Source organism: Podarcis erhardii, assembly GCF_964252035.2.
Source record: "Podarcis erhardii genome assembly, chromosome: 15".
NCBI lineage: Eukaryota > Metazoa > Chordata > Lepidosauria > Squamata > Lacertidae > Podarcis > Podarcis erhardii.
The window spans coordinates 33,759,285-33,775,572 of NC_138505.1; the positions used below are offsets into that span (position 1 = coordinate 33,759,285).

The window sequence follows — 16,288 nt, forward strand, 5'->3', positions numbered from 1 at the left end:
AAATGAACATAATATTTTAGCTGCAGTTCATTCATTTTCAGCTTTGCATTCTCGTTATAAAAAAAGCATGCCTAGGCATTCCGTTGTTGCGCCCATAACCTAGATTTAAGATGCTCCTAGCTTTCATATCTCAGTTTCTAACACCAGTGGAATGGTAGACCGTGCACTATGTGGTACCTTACTGCTCCTGCACACTCACTGATGTGCACTAGAGACAAAATGTGCTGCATGAAAAAAACCCAAAAGTTTTGCAGTTCACACTAACAAAAGGCACCCCGCCACACACACCCCTGCAAAAAAAAAAAGCAAAAATAGATTCCAAATAAGGGTAGCCATTTACCAGGGATGCGCATTCCAGAAAACAGCAACTCATAGCATCATACTTTGCAAGCACTATTTACCGTATTTTTCGCACTATAACACGCACCAGACCATAACACGCACGTAGTTTTCAGAGGAGGAAAACAAGAAAAAAAATATTCTAAATGAAACAGTGGATATATGATTTTTGTGGTTCATGCTGTGGCCACAGACATGTGATCTGACAGTGAGTTTGGAGTAGCCCAATGCAAAAATCCTGAGGATCCATGTGGATCCGTGCTTTGTAACCACGTTTTAAGTGGGGAGGGAAGGAAAAGCACTCAAGGGACAAGGAGCATAAATGGGTGTGTGGGGAAGGATGCTGCTAATAATGCAGGAGAAGGGTTTAAGGGGAGAAGAAGCACGTGTGGGGTGGGTGGAGAAGGATGCTGCTAATAATGCAGAAGAGGGGTTTAAGGGGAGAAGGAACGCACATGGGGTCTGTGGAGAAGGATGCTGCTAATAATGCAGAAGAGGGGTTTAAGGGGAGAAGAAGCACGTGTGAGGTGGGTGGAGAAGGATGCTGCTAATAATGAAGAAGAGGGGTATAAGGGGAGAAGGCTCCTCTCCTCTCCCACTTTGCTCCTTTAAAGCAAGCAGGCTCTGCTTTTCTCCCTCCTCCCCGCTAATGAGCTGAAAAACTTTGCTGCTATTTAGGGAGCTGAGTGGGGAGGAGAGAGGAACAGAGAGCCTGCTTGCTTTAAAGGAACCAACCGGACAGGAGCCGGTTGGTACTCGTGTAAGCGGCTCTTCTCCTCTCCCGCTTTGTTCCTTTAAAGAAGCAGGCTCTCTGTCCCTCTCTCCTCCCCACTCCGTGGCTCTTCGCCCGCTTTACTGTTTCAAAGCGAGCCACGGAGGAGGGAAGGAAGGGGGACCATGGATCCTCTGCTCACGACTGCAGCAGATCCCCCCCGCCACCCACAGGCATTCACTCCATAACACGCACAGACATTGCACCCTTACTTTCTAGGAGGAAAAAAGTGAGTGTTATGGTGCAAAAAATACGGTAATTTATAAAATGTGGGGTATCTTGCTTCCAGTTTTTGGAGTGCCTTGACCTTTAATTGAGAAACTTTCTCTCTACACCAGTTTATGTGATGAAGGGAGGATACCATGCAGCTCTGTAAAGTCGCACTCATCTTTATTATTTCATATATTCCAACACTGAGCCTTGCCTTAACTTAAATACTGTCAGATGTTGAAGAGCCTTCTGCAGTCTTTTAGTGCCACAAGTTAATAACACCAGTGATGACGTTAAAAGGGAAAAAAAAGTTAGGTGCCTCTATAGCTCCAAGCAAGGATTAATAGTTTTATTACTTTGTCAAGCTGCCAGGATTTCTCACATTACTCTGAATGTTAAGGGTTTCTGAGGTTGGTGGCGTAATTAGGGCTGGCGAGAACAGCCGAAGGAGTTTCTTAACTTTCTGTGGAGGCTTTCATACTTGTGGACCTAAAGACATGAGGGTCAGGGGCTGCCACAGACGTAACAGATACTGAGGCAGTGTTCACTGAAGGAAGCCTCTTCAACCAGTTTTGGGTGCACAAGCTAAAGAATGGACTTTAAGTTTTAAAATGATATTTTACAAGTGGGGCGTGCAGGAAAAATGCATTCCGTCATTCTGCATGGATGGTATTAGTTATCAGTTGCATACTGCTCACCCGTCCCGATTTAAGCGGAGCATCCTGGAATTACAGAAGCCAAGATGCGGATGGCGCTGTGGTCTAAACCACTGAGCCTCTTGGGCTTGCCGATCAGAAAGCTGACAGTTCTAATCCCTGCAACGGGGTGAGCTCCCATTGCTTGGTCCCAGCTCCTGCCAACCTAGCAGTTCGAAAGCACACCAGTGCAAGTAGATAAAAAGGTACCGCTGTAGCTAAAAGGTAAATGGTGTTTCCATGCACTCTGGTTTCCATCACGGTGTTCCGTTGTGCCAGAAGCGGTTTAGTCATGACCCAGAAAGCTGTCTGTGGACAAACGCCAGCTCCCTCGGCCCAAAAGTGGAGATGAGAGCTGCACCCCATAGTCACCTTTGGCTGGACTTAACCATACAGGGGGCCTTTACCTTTACCTTTTACCTTACAGAAGCCATGCCCTGCTTCTGATTAGATCCTAGAATGTTCTTTTTGGGGGGAGGGGTCTGGCACAAGTCAAGAAGCATGTGTTTTTTGGTCTTGTGTTCTGGCGCGAGTCAGCTGGCACACACAAAAACGAGTGTTCCAGTTTGGATCACCCGGACGTTGGAGAACATGCAAACAGGATATCTGCAACATGGAATGATAACTTCTGCTCCTGCCATGGGTATGTGTTTTGGTTTTTTAAAAAAACAAAAGAAAACATAGGTTTTAAAAACTCTTTTTGGGCTGTTTTTCTTGTTTTTCTGGAGATGCTTCTGAAAATGCTAATCATGTCTATTCCAGTGAACAGACGAATCAGGGACTTAAAGTTCATTATTCTGCCACAGCCAGCTCCAAGGTGTTGGGCTAAGATAGAAGTAAAGAATGGGATACAATGCCTTATATCTGTTGCTTAAATAAAGTGTCTCTTAAGCATTTAGCCCTAACGGTTGTGATATCCCAGCATTTTGGACCCTGAGTGAAGTCCTGAACACAATATCTTAAACTGAAATGTTGTTGTGTTAATTGAAAACTTAGAAAATAGGTGCTGCACCTGTTAAATTAAATCAGTACAGTTGGAGGATATGCCTCAGCGGTTCTTAAAAGAGGGTTAAAATAACAGTTGCAGCTGCAGGATAGTGCTCAATATGAATGGATTTGGTTAACAGTACCAGCTGTGATTATGTAGATCCATAACAAACACATGTAACTGTAACCAATGGGCTATCAGTGGTGTAATTCACTAGAGAGTAATTATTTGCACTTGTGAATTTAGAAATGCTGTATTTGCCTACTCAGTTCTTACTACTAGGGTTTATTGCTATTATTTATTTATTTATTTAAATCATTTTATTGCTATTTTTTCAACACAGAAATAAGAAATGTGCGCAGAAGCACAATACACACAGACACACACCATGGTTTATGAATATAAAATTAACTGTTTTCCTCATCCTTCCTTCTATGCAGAGTAAGCCTCCCTTTACAGAATATTATCCCACGAGATAGGCTCTGTACACACACAGAGGTCTGTGTTAGACAATGGAGACAATGGAGAGGTCTGAAATTCTGAAATTGTTTTGAGTACACAAAGGTCAATTGACACGAGGCACAGATCAGACATGAGGCACAAGTAACAGTGTGTTAAAAGATTAATATCTTTAATAGATAAACAAAAATGGCATAAAGTAGTGAGCAAGCTTTTGAGTGCCACATATTAAGGCCAGATATTAAGCAAAGAGAAAGAAAAAGAAGGAAGGAAGGAAGGAAGGAAGGAAGGAAGGAAGGAAGGAAGGAACAACAACAACAAAAAAAAAAAACAACTGACTTGATGGGGAAAACTCAGCAAGTGAATAAGTATCTATGACCAGCAGCTGGCATGGGGGTTAAAGTAGAGCCAAAGGTGATGAAGATCTGGAGCGGAATTAGGAAGTTCTGGAGCAGCAGTGGTGTGTGTAGACTGAGCACAATAATAAACTTATATAGTCTATCTGGCCCTCTGCTGAGTCATTGCTTGGTGGCTCTTCTCCCTCCAGCCCAATAGATCCCTGGTGATAGAGCTTTCTAGCAACTAAACATTACTTCTCCAGAAACTTTGGGCTTCCCATCAGATCCACTGCCACCTTCGCTCTCGAGGTCATGGGTGGGTGGGTGCTGCAGGATCGATGCAAGAGCCAGGATGGAGTTGGAGGTGTTATGGGGAAGTGGGGCATTCCTGAGATAAGGCTCTTCAGGCTGCCTGTGGACTACTGAGGAGGTCTTCATTTGGAGTGGGGTTCTCCATAGGGCCCTGAACCTCTTCCTCTCCAGAGGCCTCACTGGGGTCTGGATCAGAGAGAATCGCAACATTAAGGTTAGATTGTGCTGAGTGCAAAACAGATTTTAGGCTGCATCCAGAACTACTGGGGTGAAGAACCTCATAGCCACTGTGCTTTTTAGAACAACAGTCCTTAAGCTTTTCAGACCAACACCCAAACATGCACTGGAAGATCCAGTTTTTAATTTTACACTATTTGTACGGTGGTGGTCATATTACTGTTGCAACCTTCTCAAGTCAGGCTATGACTCAGAAGGGGGTCCCAGTGCCAGCAGTGGGTCCCAGTTTCAATGTTTTAGAAAATATAAATCTGGTGGTTTTGTATACAGTAGTACCTCGGGTTACAGATGCTTCGGGTTACAGACACTTCAGGTTACAGACTCCATGAACCCAGAAATAGTACCTCGGGTTAAGAACTTTGCTTCAGGATGAGAACAGAAATTGTGCAGCGGCGGCAGCAGGAGGCCTCATTAGCTAAAGTGGTACCTCAGGTTAAGAACAGTTTCAGGTTAAGAATGGACCTCCGGAACAAATTAAGTTCTTAACCCAAGGTACCACTGTACCTGCTTCTCCAGTGCTTAGCAGAATAACCAGAATAAGCCTTGTAAGTGAGACAGCTGAAGTAAAATCAAAAGTTTGGAAGTCCTTACATGGACACAAAGCTGGAAATTAATTTTAGGTTGGTGTCAACAGTAGCCACACTGAAAGCGGGAAAAGGTCTTGAGCAAGAAACACTGGTGGAAAGCGGGGAGGGTGTGTGTGTGTGTAAGATTATGAGCAGGTCTTCACAGACATCAAGGTTTGCCTCTCTGGGCTGTGTGTAAAGCTCTGCCCCCCCCCCATGCCTCTTTTTTTAGAACATGAGAGGAGCTCTGCTGTGGCTTCCAGCAACTAGAATTCAGAAGCATTACTGCTTCCGACCACAGAGGCAGAGCATAACCATCATGGTTAGATGTGCCGACAAATGCACATAAAGTTGTGGCCATATCTCAAGTGGGTAGAGTACCTGCTTTGCATGTGGAAGGTGCCTGGAGAACCCTTTATGAAACCCTGGAGAAACACTGCTGGTCCGTGCAAACAATACTGGCCAATGTTTACGCTCGGCGTAAGGCAGCTTTCTAAGTTCCTAGCAATCCTTTGCAGCAACTGTGCACCACCACCCACTCACTGAATGTCCCGAGAGCAGGACAACAAGCTGAGCAATAGCTCAGCTGGCGGAGCAAAAGACTCTTCATCTCAGGGTTGTGGGTTCGAATTCCGTGTTGGGCGAAAGATTCCTGAGTTGCAGGCGGTTGTACTAGACGATCCTCTATTATTCTATGACTCTAAGAGGAGACCCTCCGGAAAGGGCCCGTGCGATTCATAAAAATAAAAGGACAGGAAGAATCGCCGCTGCACGCATTGCCTCCATAGAAGCCCCCTCCCCAAATTGCCACAAGCCAAAATCCTGTTCCCGGCCAGTCCGCAACGCCGCCTCATTAGCAATTATTCCTCTGTATCTTTGCCAACTGCTTTTCTTTCTTTCTCTCACTCACACACAAAATGCACATACCCCCCCCCAAGGCCTTCAAGACAAACTGCAGGGGCTCTTGAACCATATCCCTCCGCAAGCATGACCTTCAGTTCTAATTAAAGGTTCCTTCGCTCACACCACAGAAAGTCTATTACAGCTGCTTTGTCCCACGGCATTATCATTTCCACTTACTTAGCACATCACTCAGCAGGCAGCCAGAGAAAAGGGAAGCCTCTGGCCTGCTCCTCTCGGGGCTGGCTGGGCCTCAGGACGTAGAAAGTAATTAAGTCCTAGCTAATGTGGAGGATTTGAGAAAGGAGGGTGGGGTGGGGAGAGGGAGGCGATGGCAGGAGGAGAGGAGGAACGCGGCCCAGCTGCCGAAACTTTAATTCCTCCTCAAAGGATCAGAGCTGAAATGTTTGAAATAATTTCCTAACAAAACAAAGGAGGCTGTTGAGGAGAATAACATTATGACAGCTGTCGGGAGAGAGTCAATGATGGGTGAAAACTTGGGCCACAATGCAGAGCTTGTAGCCTTCAGACAACTGCAGAAGGGAAGTTCCTTTTTACCCCTCCTGGTTCTTCATAACTAGGACAGGTTTGGGAAGTCCCCCCCCCCCGCCCCGTTCGTCTTCTGCACGTTTCTTCTGGGGGGGCGGCTTTCTCTCAACAGCGAGCATTGCTTCAATAGCTGGGGGTTGGTGTGTATTTGCCTCCAGTTCCAAGTCCCCTTCAAACCAACCGCAACTCAAGATCACTTAGCAGAGATTATTTGCTCTGCAACACTCTTTAATCGCCTTGTTGTGCACACAAATAAAGATTACGGAATACTAAAAATCAACAGAGAGAGAGAGAGAGAGAGACTGAGAAAGTTTATTTGGGATTTCTCTGTCTAGAAGCCCCAGCAGGAGGAATTCTGGCCTCTTGGGAAAAGTCAATTTAATAATAATAATAATAATAATAATAATAATAATAATAATAATAATTTTCATTATTTATGTATTTTACATATTTATGTATGAGACTACAGCAGCAAGGATTGTCTGTGCACAGAAATGGAAGGGAGGGAGGACACCCTCAGAGGAAGAACAGTTGATAAAAATCTTGGAGTACGCAAATATGGCAAAACTGATAAGACTGTACTGATAAGAGACACAAATTAAGAATCATTTAAAGAAGATTGGAAACCCTTTCTGGCTTGTTTAAAATTGTATTCCCCATATGCAAAGACCATAGCGTGGTTTGAGGTGTAAGAAAATGGCAGAATATATTAAGAAACATGTTAAAGAGGATGCAGTTGGGTAAGACGGAACCCAATTGACTTTTGTTGAACTGGGATAGAACTGTTGAGTAAAAATGTAATTTTCAATATGGAAAAAGAATAAAATATTTTGAGAGAGCGAGAGAGTGAGAGAGAAGCACTTTCTCTCCCCCTCTACCCTGTCTTCAAGCTCATGGCCATTATTTGTTTTTGTTTTTTTAATGATTTTATTTTATGTGCTGACAGACAAACATAACACACAGATATAGATTACATAACAAATAAAAAAGAAAAAGAAAATAATAAAAAGAACAGAAAAGAAGTAACAATATTAACAAAATGAACAGCAAAAATAAAAACATACCTCAAAAATACTCTAATGGACAATATATTTTAACCAAGTTTCAAATCCATTTTCTTTGATAACTTCCTTCATCATCTATGCGGGTCTAATATCAACCATAACAGTCTGCTTCCTTTTCTCTTCTTTTTAACTCTCTTTATATTTCTTTTTAATTATTTTGTTCTAACCATTAGGCTCATGGCCACTATTTGGAGGCACCCGCTGAAAAGTGGTTTGCTGGGTGGCATGGCAAGCAGCTTCCATAAAGTGAGTCGTTGTTGCTTACTGGGAAAGAGGTAAGGCAGCAAGGAGTTTGGAACAGTGTAGACACACTTGCGGGGGCTTCAGATTGTGTTTGCACCACACCAACTTCCCCGCTGCCTTGCCCCTCTTCTTCCAGGTAAGCGACAGTGACCAACTTGCCAAGAAGTGGCTCCGCCATCCAGTGGATTGACTTCAAATCCAATTTAAAGATAAAGAACCATAAAAAGCGATAGCAAAAATACTGACGCTGTCTATCAACAGTTAGCAGCTGGCATGCCACCTTATGGTCTATCTGTTTAAATAACATCAATTTATAAGTCTGATCCAATACATATAAATTAGCATGTGCAACATTTATGCAAGTTTGCGTCTCATTTTGTGTGTGGTATCTCCCCAGTGGTTAAACTAGAAGGGTTCAGAAATGGCCTATCCATGTTTTCTTGAATCTGAATATGCAAATATATGAGGAGTCACATATGAAAGAGAAGTGATCACCACATTTTGGTACACACACCAACTAACATGGATTAGAATGCAACTTCTTTGAAAAGGTTATTTAACAACTCAAAAAATCTCTTCCCACGCCTCTTTGAAACAATAATTTTGCAACTAATGGCTGCAGGTCATTTAAGGAAAGTTCCAGGGTGGGAAATTAATTCTCCTCCAGACAGTATCCTAATGCTCCCTTTCCTGGGTCTCCAAAACTCTGGAGCAATAACAGTATCCTCGAGGGTAAAATAAATGACAAATGGCCTACAGAGAATTATAATTAACTGTCAGTAACTTATATGATGTATATTTAATTAGAGGTTGTGTATATATATCTGCACACTTATTTCAAGAGCCACATCTGGGAAACCGCTCTCCATATGATGCAACGCCTGGTGCTCAGTAAAAAAGATTTTTAAGTGTAGCAGATTACTTGATAAAGAAAAGCATACCGTTCCTTTCCCACCTTATTTCTGTCAGGAAAATGTCTTGATTTACAGAACATAAGCAGAAGCCAATAGCATGAGACTCACTTTTTGTTCCCTAGCACTCAAAACAGGGCTGTGGGATAGCTGTGAGGGTCTGTCTCTCAACTGGAAAATGAAACAAACATAGATAGCTGACAGAATGAGTGAAGAGCCTTCTATCAAAGATATGTCAATTCATGTTAAATGCAACAGTTGCAACTAGCAACAATATAAAGTATTTATGGGAAACGGAATAGTCAAAGGCTATCAAGGCAAATGCTAGAGGCATAATTATTTTGGAAGAATTTGTAATCAATCAAATCGCAATTTTATTTTAGATAACTCCATCTGAACTTGTTTATATTTAATGGAGTCCCCCATTCACAGATGGTGAAATGTGGAGAACAATTCAGAAGGGCGGCAGAGGAGGGGGTTTTCTTTTATCCGGAAGCCCTTAAAGCGATGTTTCTGCCATTCTAGTGGGTTAAAATAAAATAAAATATTCCTCACAGTGGACACCTTTTAAGATACAGTGGTGCCTCGCAAGACGAATGCCTCGCAAGACGGAAAACTCGCTAGACGAACGAGTTTTCCGTTTTGGAGGCGCTTCGCAAAACGAATTTCCTATGGGCTTGCTTCGCAAGATGAAAATGTCTTGCGAGTTCCTGCGGGGGTTTTTTCCCCTCCCCCCCTTTTTCTAATCCGCTAAGCCGCTTATCCGCTAATAGCGCTAATCCGCTAAGCCGTCAATGGGCTTGCTTCGCAAGACGAAAAAACCGCTAGACGAAGAGACTCGCGGAATGGATTATTTTCGTCTTGCGAGGCACCACTGTACATTTCTCCACCACCGAAAAGGAAAAGTTTCACTCCATTGCAACTTTCATTGCAGCCCTTAAACTCAGACTGTGAATACCCAATTTTTTTTAATCAATCCTAGCAGACCAATTCTCACAATCAAAGAGATGAAGGAGGCATAACAAGAGACACAGTGTGATAAAAAGCAGTACATGTATATTGACTTGTGAACAAGTAGAAATGAGGGGCGTTTCTGAAGTTCCAAGTCTAACACAACTGAAGAAGCAGAACCCAAGAACTTAGCTCCTGCTAGATGCAACTACACGTAACTGTTTCCTCCCAAAGCAAGGCTGTAGGGGATGTGTTAATAGCCGGCTCTGAAGGAGGGGAGCACTGAAGACTTTGAACTCCTAATGTCTAGACATCACAGCAGGCCAGGGAAAGGAGCTGAAGCCTGCGGGAATGAGGGGAATGAGGCAGCAGAGAGCAGGAAGAAAGCACAGAAATAAGCCACAAGGTCTGTATTCCATTACTCCTCTACAAGCCAGCCTTTGCTCCATCTCTTTGGCTGGGACAGAACTACTAGCTACTAGCCAGGCTTTCGGGTATGTGAAACCCCTTAACAATTTGGACAACGTGGCAGAAGGAAAAAGGGAGAATAGAGTTTGGTGCAGTGGTTTCACACAGAAAAACAGAGCAACAAGAACAAAATTCCCCGATTCTCAAAAATAACATCCCATAAGGCAGACTTTGCCTGCTTCCCTTGTTCCGGGGTTCCCCAAACTTTGGTCTCCAGCTGTTTTTTGACTACAACTCCCATTGTCTCTAGCCAGCAGGACCAGAAGTCAAGGATGATAGGAATTGTTGTCCAAAAACGGCTGGAGACTCAAATTTGGGAAAACTTGCCTTGTTCCATTGATCATCTTGGCAGCTTTTGTGAGAGGCCATACCATATATAAACAACAGAGGACAGTTCTTTATTTCATGGATAGGGAATCTCCAGTTGTTTTTGGACTCGCAAGACACACCAGCCCCAGCCAAAACGGCCAGTGATGAGGGACCATAGAATCTTAGAATTGTAGAGCTGGAAGGGACCTCCTCCAAAGGTCATCTAGTCCAACCCCGGCAATCTAGGAATCTGAACACACAACCCCCACTCTAATTTGAAACCACACCAGACCCTGCTTAGCTTTTGCAAAAATGTGTTAGCAGTTTTACTGCACCTTTTGATGGGAACTGTATTTCAGTGACATGGGGGGGGAGAGGAACCAAGTTCCCCACTTCTGTTCTGCTTGAAAGGCCAGTTCAAGTCCTGTTTAAAGATGAAGAACCCTACGGTGGGAGAGGAGATGCTTTGAAGTTGCCCATCAACGATGAGCAGCTGGACAGCAGATTGAGCAGGTAAACACAACTCACCTGGTCACAGTCTTCCCCACTACTGTATTGCAATTTAAATTACAGAAACTGCTTCTATATTTGCATCTAGACCTATAAATTAGCATGTGATGTGCAGTATTTATGTAAATATGCCCTCATTTGTCCTTTGAGGTTGTCACCTTGCACAGATAAAACACCTCCATGTGTGCTGTACATTTGCTCCATTTTCGGCTGCTAGCTCTATGACCCTCAAAGAGCAAAGAAAAAGAAAAAGCACAGCCGGTTTTTAAAAAGCAAATCCAGGATTAACAGAGCAAAAAAAAGCCACAACTGTGTAATATTTGCTACGGGGGCAAGCTCTTCTAATTTATTTTAAGATATTTATACCCTCCCTTTCAACAGTTATCAGGCAGCAGCCATCCTTTGAGCAGTGCCCAGTAGCACAGAGCAGAAGTCGTCTCTGCAGGTCAAGGAACAGAGATAGACATCTCAGAGTTGGCGCTACAAATACTGAAGAATAGCCGTATTGCTCTCTTGATTTGGATCACTCAGTTTGGGTTCTAACCTGGAAATCCTGGAGAAGAGGCTGGCATTCTGGAAATGCAGGTGAAACCCTGAAATCTGCCTCCACATGCCTAGAGAAAATTGTACCTGGAGATATGATAAGCATCTGATGTAGCTCTTAATCACAAACCAAAATGTAACTAGGAGTATTCTTGATGAATTCTCAGTGCTTAAGCTCTTACAGAAACCGGGAGGAGCTCCAGTTTCTCACAACCTCCACAACTATAATAAACCATGAAGTTTTACCAGCCATGAGGCTGATAAAAAGTTGAAGGTTCCACCCCCACCAGCATTATTAACAGTCTCAAAGAGATCAGCTAACAAATTGCTGGCTTATAAAAACCTGAAAGTGTATGCACATTGCGAAAGCACACACACAGGAGCCCCACCAAATAAACAAAGCCAAGAATGAGTTATGCTGCATTATCTGACAAGTGAATCTGTCTTAATAGTTTATGAATAAGCTCAGCACGCAGGAATGTGCAGCAAAAGCAATGAATATCCAGAGGTGTCAGTACGATGTTAATTATTATATATAAGAACAAAACAATACAAACATATAAAAACAATTCCTTTAAAAAACAACAACACACAGTTTAGAATACAGTAGTTCCAAGACCCAGACTGGAATGTTAAGCCTCTCAGGAAACTCAATTCTGGGCTCTTTTACCATGCCTGGTGCCAGCCTTCCTAACCCTGCTACCATCCAGATGTTTTACTAACACCCCCCCAAAAAAATATGTTAGTCTTTAATAATAGTAATAATAATTTTATTATTTATACCCCAGCCAGCCACTCTAGGCAGCCAAAAGACTTTTAAGACTTTGAGGTGCCAAAAGACTGATTATTGGATTCCCAGCTTTTAAATCATTCTTCCAGCAAGCAGAATTGGTTGGTTGAGAACAGAGGCGGCCGAGAACAAGTCTTGGCCTGTTTCTCAAATTATCTACCCAACACACAAATTCCCTCTCCTCCTCCTCCTCGCCTTGCAAAGAAGCTTGTCCATTTGTTTATATTTGAGAGCCCCTTTCATTCATAATGCTTACTATAGCATAAGTTCTGCAGAGCACCACAAGGCGAACCAGCCGAGCTTGGGAGAAAGAGAGACAGAGAAAGGCAGAGCAGCTGTAAGTAAATAATAAATACCACTAATAACCGTGGTGAGATTATAATCATTAATAATTAACACTAATATATGTTTCCGCTCGGCTTTCAGGGTCTGCTCAGACCGCACAGTGTAAGATGGAGAACATCTGCTGTGTTGCTGCTTTCTTTTAGCCGCTCGGAGAGGAAGTCCAGGAGAGTACTTCTCATTTGGGGGGGAGGTCAAGGGCCTGCCAAGTTTTACAATGTCAGCAGCCAGGGCATAGCAAGTCTACTCCGGCTCTAAGTGGCATACGTAGGAGGCTGCCTTACACTGAGTCAGGCCATTGGTCCTTCTTGTTCAGCACTGTCTGCACTGATTGGCAGAAGCTCTGCAAGATTTCTGGGAGAGATGTCACTCCCAGCCCTATGCCAGGGAATGGACCAGGGACCTTCTGCAGGTGAAGACTTGACGTTTTCATCCCCCCAAAAGTTTTTGAGTTCCTGCTGAAATGAGGCTGCATTTTAATGTTGTGTTTTAATCTTGTTTTTTAAGTTGTATTTCAATCGTTTTATATTTGGTGTTAGCCGCCCTGAACCTGGTCTTGGCTGGGGAGGGCGGGGTATAAATAAAATTTATTATTATTTATTATTATTATACAAAGCAAACACTCTTCCACTCAGCTACAGCCCTTCCCCCAGAAAAACATGGCCCTGGGGCAGCTTTTGAGAGACATGGAAGGCCTGATTATGTGAAATCACAGTCACCCAATGTAATTTTCTGGGCTACTGCACATCTTATGTGAATTTTCAGTGAAACCAGGATCAAATGAACTAAAAAAACTAACCAGCTATGGCGGTATTAGGGCTGCAAGCTTTAATCAGTTTAATCCATGAATCAACTAGCTAAGAAACTGCCTTATTCCAGGTCAGTACATCTAGGTCAGTACAGATTGCACTGGCAGGCAGCATCTTTGGGAAAGATCCTTCTCAACGCCTGTGTTGAAACAAAGGTGAGCTGTTCCAGAAGCAAACACCATCTTGGTAGTCAAGATAACCCCGCAAATAATTGGTAGTTTTTGTAGCCATGAGCTCATATATGTTGGTATTCACTTGCTTTGATGTGGGTTTAATTGGCTTGCTTTGATGCTATCCTTATCTGGGGGCTTGGGGTGCTGGGCTCTGAGCCCAGAAAGGGGAGCTACCTGTAAGATTTGGGCATTTGCCACCTATGCCCTCATCTGGTCAGGTGAAGTGACATTTGCTGGTTTGTGTACAAAGAAGGTATAAATGCTCACTTGTGTGCAGACAAGCCATCTCCTTGCTGCAGTGTCTGCCCTGTGTCTGAAAAGGCTGGGAGACCTGGCAGGCTGATTTGCTGTGAGTCTACCCCTTTCTGTAATAAAGCGCTAGAACTGATCTCTGCTACCTGATCCACTTTGACTAGGAATGATGCGAACTGAACTCAGAACCTTTTGAAGGAAAAGCATGTGTGCTACCATTGAGCTGTGACCCTCTCTCTACAGCAGGGGTGGGGGAACTCTGGACCATGCGCAAGATTTGGCCCATTCACCTGATGGGCAGTGACCTTACGACAGCTGGATCAGCCCCATGACCATCTTACCCCAGTTCCCCACGGGGAACTTGATTGCACAGCCAGAAAAAGCAGGCTCAAAGTCATTGCCTGAAGGGCTCTTTGGAAGAATGGGTGCTTTGAAATCCTGACAATCATCAGCTGGCATCACTTGGAGGTTAACTGATTGACGGGTGGGCGGGCGACCCTGCCCACCTGGAAAATTTGGCTGACGTGGGGTAGGAGGATCCAGCCCGCTGGAGAGACACAGTTCCCCAACCCTGCCTTACACCTTCCTCAAAAATAGGAGGCTTACAGTGTATGCAGTCCAGCTCTATGTACAAGCTCCATTGAAATGAATGGAAACTGCACAGGAGCAGAGGGTTGGGCTGGATCTTTCAGGCAGACTGGCCCAGAAAGGGCAGGTCGCTGCCAAAAAGGGTTGGCTCTGCAGTCCCAAATGTAAGCCCGATGCACACATGCAGAAGAACAGGGTTGGCAGGTTGGACTGCCCATTTCAGGCTGCATGGGAGGGAGAACGGAAATAACATTTTTTAATGGCTACTGGTGTGAAAACTCTCTTGTGGCTAGAAAAATAACCACAGTAGGCTAAGGGCTGTGACAAAGCTTTCCTTCCTGCTCTGTTAGTTTTCTGGCTGAAGGAAGTTTTTTATGTGGGGAGAAACAACAAACATGATTCCCGCTTCTAGAAGAAACTGCCTGATGGTAAGAGCTTCATGACAACAGAGCAGCATGTCTCAGGAGGTGGCAGGCTCTGAAAGCATTTTAGCAGAAGCTTGACAGTCATCTGTCAAGGTTACTGGAGTCTCATCCTGTTTTGCAGATTCTATGGCCCAGGCATCATTCTCCAAATCTCACATTCCCATTAGGTAAAGGTAAAGGTACCTGTGACACGGACGACTCTGGGGTTGCGGTGCTCATCTCGCTCTATAGGCCGAGGGAGCTGGCGTACAGCTTCCGGGTCATGTGGCCAGCATGACTAAGCCGCTTCTGGCAAACCAGAGCAGCGCACGGAAACGCCATTTACCTTCCAGCCGGAGCGGTACCTATTTATCTACGTGCACTTTGACTTGCTTTCGAACTGCTAGGTTGGCAGGAGCAGGGACCGAGCAACGGGCGCTCACCCTGTCGGGGGATTTGAGCCGCCGACCTTCTGATTGGCAAGCCCTAAGCTCTGTGGTTTAACCCACAGCGCCACCTGCATCCCCCTCACATTCCCATTACGTTGTCATAAAAACACATAGGTGAGTCTGAATTAGACTACGTGTTCTCAAGAAAATTTGCAGAAGATCATCGGGTGACACTTAAAATGAAAGCCAAACAAAGCGGTTGTGCATTTCCAAGCCTGACAATACGATCATCTTTGTAAATGATCCATTGGCCAAGAAAGGCAAGGGCTTCCATTTAACTTGGCTTCTCTGTATTTAATTGGGCTGTTCGTTTGTAACGAGATCGCTCCAATTGCAGGGTGATGCGTTTCCAATACAAACCTCATCTCAACACATCACAACTCTTTTCCAGCCATGGGGCAGGGGTGGGGAGGGAAAATGAAATGCACAAAACAAGGGGCTGCCCTTGCCAGCAAAATTAAAGTCCCTATGCTTGTCTAGGGGCCCATCCAGACTGGTGTTTTGAAGAAGAGTTTGGATTTGATATCTCGCCTTTCACTCCCTTTAAGGAGTCTCAAAGCGGCTAACATTCTCCTTTCCCTTCCTCCCCCACAACAAACACTCTGTGAGGTGAGTGGGGCTGAGAGACTTCAAAGAAGTGTGACTAGCCCAAGGTCACCCAGCAGCTGCATGTGGAGGAGCGGAGACGTGAACCCAGTTCCCCAGATTACGAGACTACCGCTCTTAACCACTACACCACACTGGCTCTCAACAGTTTTGTTGCTGTTGCATTCTGCAACATGTTCCTGACACAGTTATAGTGCATTAGTGCTGCTGATTGGAAAGGCCAAAGCGGGACATCAAAAGCGGGACAATAATAAACCAAGAATGCTTGGGGTATAAACCGTTAGTAAATTCCAACAGGAAGTTATGGGGTATGTATAGATCCGAAGCGGTGGGACCACGCCAAACGTTTTGTAGGCACAAACAGTATTTAAAAGCAGGATCACATGTGATCATGAGCACAAATCATAATGAGTGTGCAATAAAAAGGAATCCTGGAGGAGCATCAAGACAGAGACCAATGTTTTACATTCACACCCAAGCTCTTTCACCATTCATGTTCTCAAGAGGGCCA

The 16,288-nt window shown here is 44.2% G+C and overlaps 1 protein-coding gene across 7 annotated transcripts in view; it reads right to left on the reverse strand.

The window, feature by feature from the left end:
• The window catches only part of FBRSL1 (fibrosin like 1), a 791,131-nt gene that overhangs the window by 640,860 nt on the left and 133,983 nt on the right, over positions 1–16,288 (reverse strand). The gene's annotated exons all lie outside the window — the stretch shown is intronic.